This window comes from Aotus nancymaae, unplaced genomic scaffold, assembly GCF_030222135.1.
Source record: "Aotus nancymaae isolate 86718 unplaced genomic scaffold, 86718_ANA_hifiasm-v0.15.2.pri h1tg000016l, whole genome shotgun sequence".
Taxonomy (NCBI): domain Eukaryota; kingdom Metazoa; phylum Chordata; class Mammalia; order Primates; family Aotidae; genus Aotus; species Aotus nancymaae.
Genome location: NW_026988428.1, coordinates 44152782 through 44160502, shown reverse-complemented (window position 1 = coordinate 44160502; position 7721 = coordinate 44152782). Strand labels below are relative to the sequence as shown.

Below are 7721 nucleotides of genomic sequence, written 5' to 3'. Positions count from 1 at the left end.
GAAAAGAATTTATATTCCAATGTTGTGGGATGAAGTGTACTGTAATCTCACTGAAATTCTCTGATCAATAATTGAGAGTTTCCAACTACATTTTTGGATTTGTCTATTTCTCTTTTCATTTATTTCAACTCTTGTCTCATGTATTTTAAAGCTTTTTTGTTCAATCAATGAAAATTATATTATTATATCTTGCTGGTGAATTGATCACTTTATCATTTTAAAAAGGACTTTTATCTGTTTCTCTTTATTCTATATAATCTTTCTTTGTCTGAAGTCTATGTTTTTAGATACTATTATAGCCATGCCATCTTTCTGTAGATAGGTGTTTGAGTAACATCTGTTCCATTATTTTAATTTTAACTTATTTATTTTTACATTTAAAGTATGCTTATTGTAAACAACATAAGAGGAGGGTTCTGTTTTTATTCTTTTATTTATTTATTTTTTATGATTCAGTCCCCATAGAGACAGCCAAAAATTGCCACCACTGGCTATATTTCAAGTCGTCATGGAGGGGTACTGAGAAAAGTTTTCAGTTAGCAATAATTGTGCCTCAGATAAAACTCATTGGCTACAACACTGCCACGGCACAAAGTTGTTTTTAATCATTTAATTTGTCTCTTAATTGGCATTTTGTTACATTTGCATTATTACACTTAATGTAATATTCAATAGTCTATCATCTCTATGGCTATATTCTGTTTACTTTTTTTGTTTCCTTTTCTTTACTAGGCTATTTTTTTATTGAGTGTTACAGTAAAATTATTTTTTCTCTTATATTTACTTATTATTTGTGTTTCCTTTACAATTTTATATAGTAACTTTTCTTTGGTGTACTATATATCTTTAATCAGTTGCATCTTTATCAATTAATATTAAACTGTTTAAAAATATCATTCTATCATCTTCTGGTATTCATAATTTCTCACAAGAAGTCTGCCATACTTATTTTTATTCATTGTTATATGCTATGGCTTTGTTCTTTGGTACTTTCATGCTTTTCTCTTTATTGCTGATTTGGAGAAGTTTAAATATTTGTCTAGGGGAGTATGTGTGTGCATGTGTGTGTGTGTGTGTGTGTTTATTTCACTTTTTATCACTCAACTGGAATTTGTGCTATTTATTTTATCAACTTTGAAAATTCTCAGCCACAATCCCCTTTAAATATTTCTCCTTCCTGTTCTCTCCCCTCCTGTGAGTATTCTGATTATTTCTCTGTTAGACTATTGGTATTGCACCACAGATATTGGATGCTCTGTTTAGTCTTTATTCTCTCTCTTCTATCTCTTGGTGTGTAGTTTGGCTAATATATATTGACTCATTCTCAAGTTTACTTCTATTCATTGGTTGTGATGAGCTTCTCATAGATATTATTCATATCTGTCTCTCTTTTCATTTCTAGCATATTCATTTGCTTCTTTCTTCAATTCAATCTCTTCTTCCCACTTCCTCCTGTAGCCTCCATTTCTCTAATCACTTTCATGCTCTTCTGTTTATGTATGTGGCTTATTTTCTCCACTAAGACTTTTAACAAGTAACAATTATTTAAATTTTCTGGTATTTTAAACATTTCTGTCATATTTTAGTCTGGTTTTATTGACTGCTTTGTGTTTTCATTGTGTGCGGTTTCTCCCTTGCTTCTTTGTGAGTCTCATGATTTTTTAATGAAATCCAAAATTTTGTATAAAATAGTAGGTAAGAGGCATTTATGCCTGGAAATGACACTTTATCCCCCCATTAGGTCATTTGTGTGTGGGTTGAGTCAGTCTAGCCAGGAGCTGAATTGGCCTTAGACTTTTTGTTCCTATGTTTACCCTCTTTGTACCACAAGTTCAAATTCTTCTAATATTACCTTGGGCTTAGTGTAAGGCTGGCTTGCCAGATGGTTCTTCACAAATACGTATTACATCCTTAGCTTTAGGTATTTTTTTTGTGGCCTCTGTGTGTGTGTTGGCGGGGGGTTCCATCTCTCATATTTCCCATATTCCTGCTGTAAGTGTTGTTGTTAACCCTCTGTAGGCTGATTAGTTGGAAATTAAGGTGGTGTTGTTGTATTTTACTTTATCTTTGGTGGGTGCTGAGGTTGGGCTTCCTAATAAACTTATCCTCTCCCTACTGTTAGAGTTGTCTAATGATCAGGCTTCCTGAAGTCTTCCTGCACTTCCATCATGGGTAGAGGGTAATAATTTTCTATTTTACTTTCTTAGATGCATTGTGTCTTCACCTCTGGCCTGAGAGTGACAGGGGATGCTGCACCTTCTCAGTGGCTTCCCTTAAAAGAGAGAAGAACTGTCCTAGGAAGGATTTGTGCTTTTGCCACTTTCTGTGGCTGTTCTTCTCCTTCCTTGATCCTGTATTATAAGTGAGATCTCCTCTCACGTTTCACCCTCCCCTCAATCTTTCTGGCAATCCTACAAGTGGCTGTGAATCCCTCTTGCATCTGCAGTTTCTAGGACTTCTATGCTCTTATGCTAGCCTATAATTAGCCTTTATTAATTTATTAAAAATTCCATCTAATTTTTTTTACTGGCTTTCATCATATCCTGCATAGACCCCAGTTATGCAAGTACTCGTTTCCTGATTCTCCTTGGATTTTTGTCTATTCTTAAATTTCAGATTAATTTTTTGCCCTGTAAACTGAGCTCTCTGATTTGTGGATATAATTATAATTTTACGGAGTGTCTGGATTTTTGTTTTTGTTGAAAGAATTAGAGTAATACTCTTTCCAGCTGTCTTCATGCTAAGGAAAAATCACAAATATCCAATGATGGGTTTTAAAAAGATAATTTATGCTCAAATTTAATATTTTAAGAAAATAAATATCACTGTGGCTCTTTAGAGGATATGAATATGCAGGGTAGAAGTTTAGAAACAGAAATAAACATTGAGAATCCATAGAAAAAAAATTGGCTAGAGATGGGACAGACAGTAATTGGAACTGGCTCTAATAGCTACTTATGACTCACCATATTCTTTTTGTTCCTATTCCAGGCCAAAAGTTCTGGTGACTTTTGAAGCAGTTTGTTGGCCCACATGAGGCCTCACTCTGTGGTCATTTAAGGATTCCACCTACTTGTTTTGTTTTTATTTGTTTGTTTGTTTGGTTTACACTCCTTTGAGAGAAGGGAAATTCTTTCTTTACCATTTGCAAGATTTTATCTTAAGCCCCAAGTCCTCTAGAGGTTACTACTTTATGTCAAGAGGGCAAATTATGTTGCCCTCTGGAATCCAAGGGCTGCTATTTTTGTGAGCATATGAAGGTTTTTTGTGAGTATTCCTCTTGCTTCCTTCCACTTTCTCCTGTAGCCTCCCATTTTCTAATCACTTCCATGTCCTTCTCAACATGCATCAAGACTTTCAAGGTCATATTCAATGGGAGGACAGCCCAGTTCCCTCAAATCAGTCAGCTAAAAAACAGGCTTTTTTTCTATTTAAAGAACAGAAGAACTGCGAGTCTGAGAAAGGAGATCGTCTATTTGTTGCTAGAATGTTCTGAGCGAGAGTTACTATAAGGTCATGGAGACAAGAATATAGGACAGCCCAATATCGTAGGCACAAGAGGCCTATAGGATAGAGATGAAGGCTGGTCCCAGGCTAACAGATTACCATTAGAACAGAGATGAAGGCAAGTTTGGGGATACACAGTAAGACTGGTTTCAGAACCCCCAACATGAGCAGAAGTCAGTTTTCTCTTCACTCTGGTATCCCATCTGTTCTCAATTGGGTAATTGTGATGATTGGACCAAGGTTAAATGTAGAGTAAACCTAGTTCATTGTGGAACCCTAAGGAAGAATGGAGTAAGCACCATTCAAGATAATAGGAATGTAGAAGGGGACACCTTCTTTTTCCCGTTTTTCTTTTTGTCTCCTTTGTTCTCTCTTCACAGATAAGTAATTGTGTCTCCATACCACAGGACACACTTCGTGGACACATCCTCAAGAACTGAGAAAACACTAATAAGAAAAAGACTAATATTTCTCTGCAACACAGCATTGGTTGAACAGAAGCTCTAGGAACAGAAATCTTGACTGGAAAATGAAAGCCTCAATTTTAATACAGTTTATCAACTAGATTTGTTTTGCCTCCAGCAGGAAACGTGAACAAACATTTTTTATGTGCAAGCCTTCATGGCCAAAAAAAAAACCCTGATCTTCATCAGGCTTGTAAAATGGATTCAGCAATGATAGCAGCTTTAGTCAGGGCAGCCCCTTCCAGTTGAACAGGTTTACCCAGAGTTTAATCAAGCCTCAGAGGAACGACAGGAGGACTTAGTTCAAATCCCACTGCCCCTTCCACCTCATTATATCCAAGTTTCCCATCCCTGGAGCCTTCTCTGCCCTATCCGGTGTTGCTTGTTATTGAATGCATTTTTTTTTTCTGCTTTAAATGGTTGCTGATATAAAAGGAAAACCACAAGAGGAAAATACTACATTTTTCTGATTACTAATAATGTTACTTGGTACTTTTGTGTGTTATCTGTGTTTTGAAAGTCTTCAGAGATTTGTTAATATATTATAATAAATTATTTCTTTAATACTATAGTTTATGACCACTGTGATGGTTAATACTGCGTGTCAACCTGATTGGACTGAAGAATACAAAATGTTGATCCTGGGTGCGTCTGTGAGGGTGTTGCCAAAGGAGATTAAGATTTGAGTCAGTGGGCTAGAAAAGGCAGATCCACCCTTGGTCTGGGTGGGCACAATCTAATCAGCTACCAGTGCAGCTAGAATATAAGCAGGCAGAAAAATGTGAAAAGAGAGACTGGTCTAGCCTCTCAGTCTACATTTTTCTCCCATTCTGGGTGCTTCCTGCCCTGGAAAATGAACTCTAACTTCTTCAGTTTTGGAACTCAGCCTACCTCTCCTTGCTCCTCAGCCTGCAGACAGCCTATTGTGGGAACTTGTGATCATGTGAGTGAATACTTAATAACCACCCCCTTTATATATATACACACACATACATATGTGAGTATGAAATATATATATACACACACACACACACATACATAATGGAATATATATATATAATGGAATATATATATGGAATATATATATAATATATTCCATTAGCTCCAGAGAACCTTGATTAATACAACTATTTTGCATAAAGTTAATTATTTCCATTTTCTTTCACATGTATCATCTTATTGCATTTTTCTTTCCTTGAATTTATTAAAAATAATCTTTCCACATTTCTAAATCAAATAATTATTTTGCCCTAAGTTTATTTTAACATATATTAAGTTAGACTAGACCAGTCACAATTTTCTCTAGTGGAAATTATGATGTTAGTCTCTTTTATTTCTTCTTAAACATAGCCACTTTTTCTAACACCTCTTGGAGAATTATCTATTCTTTCCTAATGATACATTATTTTCATATAGTAATTTTCTACAAGTATGAGGCTCTTTCTATATAATCATTATTTTTTCTATTGACTTGTTCATAAAAAAGCCAACCTCCTAAAATAATCAAGATACATTACTAATTTAGTTTTACCTAATACTTAAAACTACCAGATCTGTGTCTTTTTAACACCTATAACATCTTTCAAAAATTTTCTTAGTAAACATATACATTCTATTACCGGTAAACTAATTTACTTGATGTTTCAAAAGGAAGAATCTTTGCAATTTCTATTACTTGTTTTGTTTTGTTTTATCTGAGTTCTTCTTACTTCAGCCACTGACTGCTACATTTAATTGTGGTGAGTGCAACTCCAAAATGCAATTAACACTGCAATTCACTCTTCTCCCTTGGGTTGCATGTCTTCCTCTCTTCTGCTTCAAGAGAGAGAGAGAGAGTGTGTGTGTGTGTGTGTGTGTGTGTGTGTGTATTTAAATATATATATATAATTTTACATATATATAATTATATATATATAAATGTTCTGCTTCAAGTATATATATAATTTTCTATTCTACTTCAAGTATATATATACAAATTTTATATATATATAAAATTTTTCATTTTGAGAAAGTAATCCATATATATATGTATATATATGAAAAATTCTCAGCCATCATTTCTTCAAATATTTGTTTGACCACATAGTCTCATTTCCTTTTGGGATATCATTTTTGCATATGTTGGAACCTTCGATATTGTTCTACAACTCCTAAATTTTCTTTGCCCTTTAGTTTTTTTTTTTTTTATTTTTTTGAGGAGGGTAGGTGGGTTATTATTTGTTCTCTTCGTGTCTCAGTTTGGGTAATTTCTATGATATATCTTCAAGCTCACTGGTTCTTTGCTTGGTAGTATGGAGTCACTGATCATCCTGTTTAAGGTACTTTTGTTTGTTTGTTTGTTATTGTTGTTGTGTGTTATTGCTTTTTTATTTCTGACTTTTCCACTTAATTTTTTCTTTTTATTTCTGTCTCTCTATTGAGCTTACAATCTGGTATGCATGTTTACTACCTTTTATTGTAGACTTTAACATACTAATTATATTTATTTAAAATTCCCTGGAGGATAATCCCAATACCTGTGTTATGGCTAAGTCTAGTTCTGATGTTTACTAGGTCCCTTGGGAATATGTTGTTTCATTCTTGCCTTTTGTATGTTTCACAAAGTTTTAAGAAAGGACATTATAGGTTGCATAGTGGAGACTGCTGTAAAGATTTTATGGCTCAACTTGGGCATGCCTTTCTCTCTAGGCCTTTAGTGTAGTGGTTTAGTTAACAAAATCAGGAGTTGTGCTATGGTTGAACTTTGTCGTTGCTGCCGGCTAGCCTTCAGATTTCTCTAGGAATACCTCGTATTTAGAATTGAGACTGGTTTGACTGAGGGTCCTTTTGCCAATGCTGTACCTTGCTGGATCATTTCCAGCTTTTGGTCTTTCCTCAGAAGGCTTTGTATTTTGAAGCTTATCTGTTATTTGATGCGATTAGCCTGGTGGTGAAATATGAAAATGTTCTCCATTGCTGTATTTAAAGTCTCATTCATGTCAGTCACCTGCATCTTGGATTTATAATATTTCAGTATTTCTGCCCCTCCCCTGACTTTACTTCTAGATGTAGCAAATATATTTGTCTCTTCCCTGGAGGTAGAGGGTTTCTTTTACTAATCTTTATTCTTTTCTATCAGCTACAATAAAAGTTTTGAGAAAAACATTAGGTTTATCTTTGTGGTTCATGATTCTGTGTTTGATGAAAGAATTTTTTTATAACAATGCTATAAATATAGGTAGATATTAAAAAGTATATATACATATATTTGTGATATATAAAATATCCATTCTAAGTGGATATTCAGGTATTATGTCTCTTGACAATGGGTTGCTGTTTTTTATTTCATTTTGACACATCTTGTAATTTTTTATTCAGATGCGATATATAGCGCAATAGACTTATAAGCAATGTTTACATTGGAAAGTTTCACATTTCTACTTCTATCAAGCTGCTTGTATTACAGCGTTGAGTCAGTCTAGTCAATCTATTCAGTAGTCGGTCTGGGTTTAGATTGAGCTGTCAAATTCCTCTAGTGGTGAACTGTCACTGCCTTATGCTTGAAATAGGACCTGGGAGGGTAGAGGGTGAGAGGTTTTCAGTTGGTTGGTTTGCTTTTGCTTTTACTATTAGGATTATACCCAAAATTATGAACCATCTCTAATCCGTAAATCAAACAGAGAGTCTCTATAATGTTGCTCCTTTCCAGTAGTATTATGCCATCACATTTTATTTTGCACTTGCTAGATCTGTTGGGCATTCTCTGTTTCC

At 34.5% G+C, this 7721-nt stretch overlaps 1 non-coding gene across 1 annotated transcript; it reads right to left on the bottom strand.

Moving 5' to 3' along the window:
• Window positions 1-456: 456 nt before the first annotated feature.
• LOC135275588 (U4 spliceosomal RNA) lies at window positions 457-597 on the bottom strand. The gene has a single exon (XR_010343201.1). It is a non-coding gene; the product is annotated as a U4 spliceosomal RNA (small nuclear RNA).
• Between the last annotated feature and the right edge of the window lie 7124 nt (window positions 598-7721).